The sequence below is a fragment of the Arachis stenosperma genome, chromosome 5, assembly GCF_014773155.1.
Source record: "Arachis stenosperma cultivar V10309 chromosome 5, arast.V10309.gnm1.PFL2, whole genome shotgun sequence".
In the NCBI taxonomy this organism is placed as follows: Eukaryota; Viridiplantae; Streptophyta; class Magnoliopsida; order Fabales; family Fabaceae; genus Arachis; species Arachis stenosperma.
Window position 1 is genome coordinate 64655848 of NC_080381.1, and position 12954 is coordinate 64668801.

The 12954-nt window shown below is 34.0% G+C and overlaps 1 pseudogene; it reads left to right on the top strand.

Annotated features, from left to right (window-relative positions):
* The window catches only part of LOC130980850 (ATPase 5, plasma membrane-type-like), a 108510-nt pseudogene that overhangs the window by 15214 nt on the left and 80342 nt on the right, over positions 1 to 12954 (top strand).

Sequence of the window (12954 nt, forward strand, 5' to 3'; positions counted from 1 at the left end):
TGAACCAATATATTTTTTTTCAATTATGTCCCCCTTAAAAATAAACGTTACAAAAAATGTTAAAAAGAATAAATTTACCATTATACCCATTATTTATTGTTAACACTCACTCATCTCGCTGTACAATTTCCTGATCTTACCCGACCTAACCCACAATTTGTCTCTGCTGTATCCCCCAATCTCTGCCCCCAAGGTCTCTACTTCCTCTCCTTCCCTCATCGATACTGTGGTTCACGCCGCCATGAACCCTGCCTTCTCTTTTAATGGCACCACCTTCAATAGCAAACTTTTTCTCTTTCAACTTTTCATTAGTAGCAATCACAGTTTGACACTCAAAGTTGGTATATGCAATTTCCTACATCAAATGGCAGTCTATGCGTGATGTGAGGCATTTTGCCTAGACCAATGCTTTTTCTAGGAGAGAAGAAGTTTGGCGGTAAAGAAATAGGAATTGGGGAAGTGTTGTTTGTTATTGCAGGAGGATGATCCATGTTCTTGAAGGGAGTTGTTGTGCTCAATAAACAAACAACCATGGTCAAAAATTAAAAATCCTTCACAATATATAGGAGCAGTTCGTATGTTATTTAGCCATGGCATCAGTTTTTCTTTCTGACTTGAGGTTCCATCCTTGGAATGAACCTTCATACTTATGCACCTTCTCTTGTAAGAAATGAATATACTCAATGACTTACGTATACTTAATTAATGTGAATGTGAATGCACCTCTAGCAGAAAAGATGCTTTGTCCCTCTTTTGGTCACTGTGAAATTAACTCTCGTAGTATCTGAAATATGCATTTTAAGTCATTAATTTTGCTCATCTTCTACTTAATATTTTGATGTTGGAGTGTTTGGCTTTTGATAAGTACTCTTTCCATCAATTTTCACCCTCAAACTAACAAAGACCAAGATACTATCAATGGATGACAAAACTGAGAGGAGTGAGGATGGAATCGGAGAGGATGGAGGGGTGCAGCAGAGGTAGGAGAAGTGAAGGTGGAGGGAGAGACGGGAGCAAAGGAGGGAGATGGAGAGGAAGAGGCAGGGTTAATTTTGTCTTTATGAGAAAAGGAGGAGAGAGATAATTAAAGATTTAAAAAAATTAGGGTATCTTTAATTTAGGAATAGAATATTCTGTTAAATTAAATGTTTTTGTCACGGTATGAACCTAATTGAAAAAAAAAATATTGGTTTAGGGATTCAATTAAAAGAAAAAAAAAGTGTAGGAACCTAATTGAAAATTTGACAAAACTATAGGGACCAATAGAGTAATTAAACCAAAATTATATGGACGGCACTTTAAAATGTATTATATTCTTTTTATTTTAATCTTAAAGTTAATCATAGGAGAAATTTTATTTTAATCATGTGTTTGGTGATAAGTGATTTGACATAAAGAAAACAACTCGAAAGAGAGTTAAAAATGGCTAAAAAATTGTATGCGAGTTGAGAAAATATTTTTATGGAAGTTGGACAATATTATTTTTTCCTTCAGCATTTAATTAGGGACTCGATATTTGTTTGAAGAGTGTTAGGAGTTAGTAGGTTTTGTGATTTGTAATTATTAATTAGTTATTATTAGTATTTTTAATAGTGTAAAATTATATTTAATAGTATGAAATTATTTACTTTTCTTTTGATAGTTAAAAATTTACCAAATTTTAATAAAAATACTAGTCATTTAGATTTCCTCTATTTTTTATTCAATTTTGTTAGAGAATTAATAAGAAGTGGAGTCAAGTAGTAATATTTTTTTTTGAATTTTTTTTAGAAGAAACATAAATTCAAATTGCTATAAAAAATATTTAAAATATAATAAAAATATATAAAATATAAAAAAATTTAAATCCTAATAATAACAAACATCTAAAATCATTTTAAAATTATTTTAAAAATTCCAAAATTTATTTTAAACATTTAAAATTATTTTAAAAATTTTAAAATTCATTTAAAAAATCCTAAAATTATTTTCAAAATTATCTTAAAATTTTAAAACTCATTTTAAAAATCCAAAATCATCTTAAAAATTTTAAATTTATCTCAAAAATTTTAAAATTATTTAAAAATTTCTAATAAAAAGAAACATAAACAGTGTAACAAAAAGAAGTATAAAAAAACTTAACACAAAAGAGATATCCAAAATTATTTTAAAAATTTCAAAACTTAAACAAAACGAGACATCTAGAAAATATTAAAATAAATAAAAAACTAAGAAAATAAACATATAAAAACTATTAAAAAAAATTCAAAACCAAAAACAAAGAAACATCCAAAATATAAGAAAGAGAAACATCTAAAACTTAGAAAAAAGAAACATCTGAAACAAGTGAAAAAATCATCCAAGATCAAACAAAAAAAAAGAAACATTCGAAATGTAACAAGACCTAGCAAAAAAAGAGATATCTAAAAATTTTGTAAATTTTTTTAGAGCAAACATCAATTAAAATTATCATGAGAAACATCCAAAATGTAATGAAAAAATCTAAAATCTAAAAAAATCCAAAACCAAATAATAACAAATAAACAAATTCATTGTAAAATCATTTTACAAAATTATTAAAAAATTTCAAAATTCATTTTAAGAATTCCAAAAATATTTTAAAAAATTCTAATAAAAAGAAACATCCAAAACGCAATAAAAGAAACATCCGAAACCTAATAAAAATGAGATATTCAAAATTAGTTTAAAAATTTCAAAACCTAATATAACGAAATATATAAAAAATTGAAAAAAAAAATCTAAAAAGTAAGCAAGAAAAGTAAGTAAGAAAAGTCTAAAACTATTTAAAAAATCATCCAAAATCCAAAAACAAAAATTCAAAAGATAAGGAAAAGGCATCCAAAACTTGCTCAAGGGGTAGCGGCGGAGGACGAAGGCGTTAGGTGGGGATGTGACGTTAGGTGGAAATACACGACGCGAGGAGGAGCTGCGGTGGTCGGCTGGGCTACGCGACACGAAGGAGAGAGCCGCAGTGGTCGGAGGCGCTTTATTTCGCGTCGAAGGGCGCTGCGATGCTCAAAATCCTTGCGTATTGCGAGTGGGGAGCCGCCTGCATGAATGGTGGATGAGGCAGAGTAATTGCAATCGAAGACTTGTGGGGAGAGGCAGCTGCACGCGAGGGAGGGTATAAAACCCAATCAAATCGTAGTTAAATAGGTACTTTATAAAGTATGGGTGAAAATTTTTGGAAAATATAGAAATCATAATTTGAAGATTAAACGATGATATTTGGACTTAGAGGATTTTTTCGAGTCGGAAAACATATTTTTCTGCATAAAAACGCGCACTAAAAATTTGACGGCTGTACCGGCTTAGATCTGTCCGGTTCTTCTCCTGAGAAAATTAATTATGAGTAAAAGAGATTAAAAAGTTAAAACTTATAATTGAGATGGTAAAAATATTTAAAACGCAATTTAAAATGTTAATCTTAAATATTTTGGTACAAAATTGGGCCAAATGGACTGTATATGTGAACTGGAGTATATATAAACTCTAACTAAAGGCCATGTAGCACAACACACTCCCCATTTGGTGCTCCATGCTGATATAGAGAAGAGAGGTAAAGAGAAAAAAACCATAACTCCCTAAATATTCAAACCACCATAACTTTCTCTCTAGAACACCGATTGCCATACTGTTTGCGGTCACGTGAAGCCCTTCACATCCTCTACAATTCTATCCAAAACGATTGGTAAGACTTTTAAATTCTCTTACCCTAATTTTATAGAACAATTCAAATTCAAAATTTTGTTATAATTTTTGAGAAATCTTGTGATTTTGGTTGTTTAAGAGTGCTCTAACATGAGCTATTGGTGAGTTTCATCAAGAAATTGTGGGTTAAGGTAAGTGATCATCAATTGATGTGTTGTTACAATTGATGATTTCGATGAGGATCGTGTAATTATTCATAGTTGATGTGTTGTGGAGTTTTATGATTTGGATGGTGATAATGTATTTATAAATTATGTATTGTATTGATGAAGATTGGGTCGGAGGCCAGAAAAAGATAAGAATGATAAGTGGTGATTGAATTGTGTGATGATTCATGAGTTTGAATAAAAAATTTGGTATTAAATGCGAGAAAATTGGAATGTGATAAAATAATAGAAATTCAAGATTTGAGGTGTGAAGATGATGAATTTGGTTTGAAATGTGTAAATGAAGTAGGTTTGAATTTGGTTCATGTGAATATATGAACTGAGTTGGTTTGGTTGCAGTTTTTGGTTAAAATTGATTTTTGGCCAATTTTGACAGGTTGTAACTCTGTCCTCCAAATTGAAAATTTTACAAAACTTGATTTTATGACAATTCATTTATCGATCTTTCCAAAAGTTTAAGAATGGTGGAAAAATGAACTTTGTGGGAAAAGATATGAAGGATAGAAATTGGGGCTAAAAAACTTATTTTTACAGCATAATGATGCATCACTATTTCATGGTACATTTTAGGTTGAATTGAGTGGATTTTATCCATTATTCTCACACTTATGCATATAATTCATATGTTTTATATTTTCCTTCCTAATTTTGTGCTATGATAGAAAACATGCTTCTTTGGCCTTAAATTTGCTAATTTTAAACCTTTCTTATTACCATTCGATGTCGTGATATGTTTGTTAAGTGTTTTCAGGATTTATTGGGAAGGAATGGCTTAGAGGATGGAAAAGAAGTATGCAAAAATGGAAGAAACACAAGAAATCAAGTATTTCAGAATCTGGTAGCGACGCGCACGCATGAGCGAAGCGTACGCGTGACCAGTGCAGCAGGCAAGTAATGTGTACGGGTGGATGACGCGTACGCTTGACCAGGAATTTGTTCAAGCAATGCGTATGCGTGGCCGATGCATACGCGTGACAAAGAGTCACGTGCTGCAATTAAAGAAAATACTGGGGGCAATTTCTGGGCTGCTTTTGGCCCAATTTCAAGCCCAAAAATGAAGAATAGAGGCTGCATAGTGGAGCTAAAAAGGGCAGATCATTCATTCACACTTTCATTCATACACATATTAGGTTTTAGATGTAGTTTTCTAGAGATTTTAGGGTTTTTAGTTTTATTTCTTCTCCAATTCATATTTTCATCTTGCTTTAATTTAGTTTCTCTTCAACATCCTATTATGCTAGCATCTTAGTTTATTTTCTCTTGCTGATTTCTTTATTTTCCCAATTTAGTTTTTGAACTCTTCATGTTAGACTTAATTTTCTTTTTAATGCAATTTGAGGTATTTCATGTTTATTGTTTCTTTCTTCATTTGTTATTATTGATTCCTTGCAATTGTTGGTCCTAGATTTTACATTCTCTTATTAATTTTCTATGCTTTTATTTTGTGCCTTCCAAGTGTTTGATAAAATGCTTGGGTCGATTTTTATTTAGATTTTTATGTTCTTGACTTGGATTGATTATTTAGATACTCTTGAGTAATCAAAAGTCTTTTGTTGATTGGTGATTGAAGATTGCCGGTTAGCTTGAACTTCACCAAAGCTAGTTTCTCACTATGAGTTGACTAGGAGTTGTGAACTCAAGTTGATTGTATGCACTTAACCTTCCTCCATTGGTTAGAGGTTAACTAAGTGAAGGCAATTCACATTTACCATCACAATTGGCAATGATAATAAGGATAGGACTTCTAATCCTCTTTCCTTGTTAAGAGCTTACTTAGTTATTAGTTTATTTTCTTGCCATTTTACTTTCTTGTCTCTTAATTCAAAAACCCCAAAAACGCTTTCCCATAACCAATAGTAAGTATGCTTCCCTGCAATTCCTTGAGAGACGACCCGAGGTTTAAATACTTTGGTTAATTTTATTGGGTTTGTATTTGTGACAAACAATTTAAATATTGATTGAGGTTTAATTGTTAGTTTAGAACTATACTTGCAACGCAATATTTTTTTTGTGAAAATCATTACCGACATTTTTCTTCCGTCAAATTTTTTGTGCACATGCGTCACATGCGACGCTACAATCTCTGGTATAATGAATAGGGAGTTGCGCTGGAACCATGCGGGTGGGATGCTAGGTGCACAACCCAACCCACGCGTGCGCGTCGCTAACACGTACGCGTCATTTGCGTTTTTGGCCTTCCACGCGTGGGCGTGGGCGACGCGTACGCGTTGTTTCTTTATGCCATCTCTGGTATAGCGAATAGAGAGTTGCGCTGCCCTTGTGCGAGTCTTGCGCGCGGAATACGTTTCACATCCACGCGTACGCGTGACTGACGCGTACGCGTCGCCTACACATTCTGCAACCCACGCGTACGCGTGGGCGACACTTACCCATCGGGTCCTCCTTTCCTTTTTTCTTCCTTTCTTGTTGTTTTGTCTCTCCTTTCATCTTTCTTTTCTTCTTTCCTTCTTACTTTCTTCTTCTTCTACATTTCTTTAACTTCTCATCCTTATCCTCTTTTATTCTCTTTTGTTTATTGCATTTGCATACTTTATTCATTTCATTTTCACTTTGCTTTTGTAACTTGTTCTTATTTTCCTTTTTATGTTTCCTATTTTACCATTGGTGTTAAATTTTCTACTCAACCTTTGAAAATTTCTTGGATCATTTTGGGTGCTTCGTGACTTGTTTAGCATTAATGGAAAATTTTGCCCCACACACAAGATTCGTGCTTTTATCCCTTCTGACTCATTATTCTCTATTTTTATGCTTCATTATCATTGAGTTAGGATAGGACCAAATGCTCTCATGCTTATCACTACTCTTGTCTGCGTCAATTCTTGTTTTAACTTGATGTTTCCGAGTATTCTTGTCATTCACTTATTCTTTGACTTTATCCTTCCATCAAGTGTTACTTGATATGCCATTTGCTTGTACTGCTTTCTCACGTGCATGTTGTAGCTTTCATGTAGTTGAGAACCTTACTATTATTTAGCATTAGCCCACCCATATTATATTTGTGTTCATATCCTTATTTGTGGGTTATTCTTCTTCCTTTTTTTTCTTTTCTTTCAGGATGGCCACCAAGAAGGAAACGGAAAAGCTTTTAAATGGGGCAAACAACAAGTCACTCTGTACAAGCTTTTGAAGGAACTCCGCAGTTGTAGCAGCCCATCCACTTGCACATCTTTGCATGCACCGAGGATGGTGTAATCTTTAAGTGTGGGGAGGTCGATACCGACTTCCGTGGGTAACTACTTTCTTTTCAACACCAATTCTTCATTTTCTTTGTTAGTTAGTTGTTGCATTGCATAATAGATTGTATGTGTAGTTAATTGCATGCATTTAGTTACTACTTGGGTGAAGTTATAATTTCTTTTCCAAGAAAGTATTTCAAGCATTTCACTAATTTGAATTAAAACTTTTTGAGCTTGCTTGAAAAAATTTATTTTTGGAACATGGTTTAGAGCTCGAACACACAATGCAAAAACTAGTAAGATTTTGAGCCTATTGATTGGTTGCATCTTATCAACCAATATTTTGTTTTGGTGTGTGTTGTTCTCTCAAATATTGTGATCTTTGTCTTGCTTGATTCTATATTTCCATTGTTTGATGTATGCATGCCCTTATATGATTGAGGCCTTTGTTCACTATAGCTCACATACCCATATGGCCTTACCTTTGTTATCAATCCTTTACAAACCAATGTTGAGCCTTTTTAACCACATTTATTCTTTACTTTATCTCATCACTAAACACTAAGCGGAAAATAATAATGTCCTTAATTTGAATCCTTGGTTAGCTTAGACTAGTGAGAGTGCTCATGATTTAAGTGTGGGGCAGTTGAGTTTGGAAACATTTGGTTTGGACATTGGGTATTGTATATTTTTGGTGAAAATGTGAAAAAAATAGTTGAGCACATATTCTTGTATTCAATACCTTAATCATATGCATTGAAAAAAACAAAAGAAAAGAATAAAATAAAAAGAAAAAAAAGAGAAAAAGAAAAGAAAAAGAGCAAATAAATAAAAAAGGGACAAAATGCCCCAAAGTAAATGGTGATAGCAATGCATATGTACTGTACTCAAAATTGGGGTGCATGAATATGTAGTAAACATAGTTAATGGGTATTTAGATTTTATATTCTGATTACATGGATTGTCTTAAGTTAGGTGGAAAGTTTAGGCTAATCAAGGATTCAAATTTTAGTCTACTTAACCAAATATATTCCTACCTTTACCATAACCCCATTACAACCCTTAAAAGACCTCTTGATATGTGTATTTGTGCATTAAATTTTTGTTGATTGGTAGAAGAAGAGCAAGTCTTAGAAAGCAAGATTATTAGAGAATTGAGAGAATCGAACTTCAAACATCTGAGCGATTAGAGTGTATACATTTCCAGTGAAGGCTCGATACTCGATTCTTTGTTCCCGGCTTTTACAAGCTTTCTTCTTGCAAGTCTATTTGTTCTTCATTTTATGATTTGAATTAGTAGAAGCCAGTTCATATTTATTCTTGACAGATTTGATTTACTTTTAACCAAGTACGTAAAAGCATTTTGCATTTATTTGCATTCATATAGATAGGTTGCATTTCATAAATTCTACCATCCCTCTTCACTCCGTTATAGCTTCTCTTGAGCTTAGCATAAGGACATGCTAATGTTCAAGAGTGCGAAGATTTGATGCATCACTATTTCATGGTATATTTTAGGTTGAATTGAATGCATTTTATCCATTATTCTAACACTTATGCATATAATTTGTATGTTTTACATTTTCCTTCCTAATTTTGTGCTATGATGGAAAATATACTTCTTTGGCCTTAAATTTGCTAATTTTAATCTTCTCTTATTACCATTTGATGCTGTGACATGTTTGTTAAGTGTTTTCAGGATTTATAAGGCAGGAGTGGCTTAGAGGATCGAAAAGAAGTATGAAAAAATGGAAGAAAGACAAGAAATCAAGTATTTCAGAATCTGGTAGTGACGCACACGCATGGGCGACGCGTATGCGTTCAGTGCAGCAAGGAAGCGATGCGTACGCGTGGATGACGTGTATGCGTGACCAGGAATTTTTTCAAGCGACACGTACGCGTGGCCGACGTGCATGTGTGACAGAGCATCACGTGCTGCAATTACAGAAAACACTGGGGTTGATTTCTGGGCTGCTTTTGGCCCAATTTCATGCCCGAAAATGAAGAATAGAGGCTGCTGAGTGGAGCTGGAAAGGGAGATCATTCATTCACACTTTCATTCATACACACATTAGGTTTTAGAAGTAGTTTTCTAGAGAGAGAGGCTCTCTCATCTCTTTAGATTTTAGGGTTTTTAGTTTTATTTCTTCTCCAATTCAGGTTTTTATTTTGCTTTAATTTAGTTTCTCTTCTACATCCTATTATTCTAGCATCTTAGTTTATTTTCTCTTGTTGGTTTCTTTATTTTCCCAATTTAGTTTATGAACTCTTCATGTTAGACTTAATTTCCTTTTTAATGCAATTTGAGGTATTTCATGTTTATTGCTACTTTTTTCATTTGTTATTATTGATTCCTTGCAATTGTTGGTCCTAGATTTTACATTCTCTTATTAATTTTCTATGCTTTTATTTTGTGCCTTCCAAGTGTTTGATAAAAAGTTTGGGTGGATTTTTTTTAGATTTTTATGTTCTTGACTTGGATTGATTATTTAGAGACTATTGAGTTATCAAAAGTCTTTTTATTAATTGGTGATTGAAGATTTTTGGTTAGTGATGCGCCGCTATTTGATGGTACATATTGTGCTTAATTTAGGTGGATTTTATCCACTTTTTCCACATTTATTCAATGAAATAGCATGGTTTCATGATTTTTCTCCTAAATTGTGCTTAAGTGTAAAAACATGCTTTTTAGGCCCTTAATTGGTTAATTTTGATTCACCTTTGATTCCACTAGATGCCTTGATGTGTTAGAGATTTCAGAATGGAAAAGTTATGAATGGATCAAAGGGATGAAGAGGAAAAGCAAGCAAGTGGAGAAATCATGGAAAATCAAGGATTTGGGATGAACTCATCAACGCACACGCGCACGCGTGGATGCAAGGTCGCATGGCGACGCGTACGCGTACATGACGCGTTCGCGTGGATAGCAAATTGTCAAGCGACTCGCACACGTGACCCACGCGTACGCGTCGGTGCTCGCACATAACCCACTTAAAGTGAATCCGCTGGGGACGATTTCTGGGCTTCCCATGTCCAAATCTAACACACTTCTGATGCTATTAAACCCAAGGATTGAAGGGGAAAAGGAGGATCTCTCATCATCTAATCATTTAGTTAGGAGTTAGTTACCAAGGAGTTTTAGTTAGAGTCAGTTTTTAGAGAGAGAAACTATCTCTTCTCTCTAGGATTAGGATGGATTATGTTTAATTCTTCTCTTAGATCTAGGGTTAGTTCATGCTTTGATCTACTTTTCCTCTTCAATTCCTTGTTCTTCTACCTTTCCTCTCTCTAATTTTGTACTTTAATTCTTGTAATTCTTTACTTTGTTGTTGATACACTCTTGTTCCTTTTATTTTCTTTTACTACAAATTGAGGTAATTCTTGTCAATTGTGCTTTCTTTGATTGTTGTTGTTAATTTCCTTGCAATTAGTAGTTGTTAGATTTCATTCTTATTGTTAATTTACTATGCTTACCTTTTATACCTTCCAAGTGTTTAATAAAATGCTTGGAACGATGATAGAGTAGAATTTTTTCTCTAGGCTTAGGTTGAGTAATTGGAGACTCTTGAGTTATCAAAGTCTCTTCTTGATTGATAATTAGGAGTTGCTAATTGATTTGAATTCCACTAAAGCTAGTATTTTCTTAGGAGTTGACTAGGACTTGAGGAATTAAATTGATTACTTCCACTTTACTTTTCTTCATAGTTAGAGGTTAACTAAGTAGAGCAATGAACAATTGTCATCATAATTGATGAAGATAATGAGGATAGGATTTGTAATTCTCATACCTTGCCAAGAGCTTTCTTAGTTGTTATTTTAATTCTTGCAATTTACATTTCTTGTTTCTTGCCATCAAAACCCCAAAATATACAACTCATAACCAATAATGAGAACACTTCCCTGCAATTCCTTTGAGAGATGACCCGAGGTTTGAATACTTCGGTTATTAATTTTAGGGGTTTGTACTTGTGACAAACAAAGTTTTGTATGAAAGGATTTTAGTTGGTTTAGAAACTATACTTTCAACGAGAACTTATTGTGAAATTTTATACCACACAAAAATTCATTCATCAAAATGGCGCCGTTGCCGGGAATTGCAAATCTGCGCTTGTTATTGGTTATTATATATATGTGAATGTTGTGAATAGTTTGCTCTTTTGTTAGTAGTTAGACTTTATCGCTTTGTTTTTGTGCTTTTTGTTTTTTTTTTTTTGTCTTTGTCTTTGCTATCAAAGATGGGAGGAGTCTCAAGGAATTGATCACTCCTCTTGACAACAACCTCCGGATACGTATAGGTATAATTCCCATCCTAATGCATGTCAATCCAACGGCTATGGTGAATTTCCTTGCGATTATCAACAACCACCATCATCACATGCCAATGAACCTCATCCTCAACATGATCCTCAACTATACTCACAAGCCCCTTTCTACCAACAAACTCCCTATGACCCTTATCCATCAAATAACCAACCACCCATACCACATCTTTGTGACCATTATGAGCGAAAACCTATAGAACCGCCACAATCCCATCATGATTACTACAATGAGCCACCTCAATACACCCCATCTCCATATTTTCACCAAGAAGAACCACCTTCCTACTATGAACCCTTTCTCAAAAATAATGAACTCTCCTATCCATCCCAAGCACCAATAGATGATTCTCTCACTTTGCTACTTCAAGAGCAAGCAGATATGCAAAGGAACACATTAGAGTTTGTGACTAACTTGACCAAGGTAGTCCACACTTTAGCCACTGATGATTAGATTTTTGATGGTATAGAATTTCACAAATGAATTCTCGTTGCAAGTATAGTTTCTAAACCAACAATAATCCTTTCATACAAAAGATTGTTTGTCACAAGTAACAAACCCCTAAAATTAATAACCGAAGTATTCAAACCTCGGGTCGTTCTCCCTAGGAATTACAATAAAGTGTCTTGTTATTGGTTGTGAGTTATTTTGGGATTTTGATATGAAGCATGAAAGATAAATGGCAAGAAAGTAAACTAAGGCCTAAAAAGGTCTTGGCAAGGGTTGGTGGTTGATGAGCGGATAATTTATACGCTTTTTGGCATTGTTTTTAGGTAGTTTTTAGTAAGTTCAAGCTATTTTCAGGGATGTTTTCATTATTTTTTATGTTAAATTCACATTTCTAGACTTTACTATGAGTTTGTGTGTTTTTCTATGATTTCAGGTAATTTCTGGCTGAAATTGAGGGACTTGAGCAAAACTCTGAAAAGGCTGACAAAAGGACTGTTGATGCTGTTGGAATCTGACCTCCCTGCACTCAAAATGGATTTTCTGGAGCTACAGAACTCCAAATGGCGCGCTCTTAACAGCGTTAGAAAGTAGACATCCAGAGCTTTCCAACAATATATAATAGTTTATACTTTATTCGGGAATTGATGACGTAAAGTGGCGCTCAACGCCAAGTACATGCTGTTGTCTGGAGTTAAACGCCAGAAATACGTCATAACCCGGAGTTGAACGCCAGAAACACGCTATAACTCGGTGTTCAACTCCAAGAAAAGCCTCAGCTCGTGGATAGATCAAACTCAGCCCAAGCATACACCAAGTGGGCCCCGGAAGTGAATTTATGCATCAATTACTTACTCATGTAAACCCTAGTAGCTAGTCTAGTATATATAGGACTTTTAACTATTGTATTAGACATCTTTTGATCACTTTAGATCTAAGCAACATCTGGGGGCGCATAGTCCTTAGACCATGGGGGCTGGCCATTCGGCCATGCCTGAACCTTTCACTTATGTATTTTCAACGGTGGAGTTTCTGCACACCATAGATTAAGGGTGTGGAGCTCTGCTGTACCTCAAGTTTCAATACAATTACCATTACCTTATATTCAATTC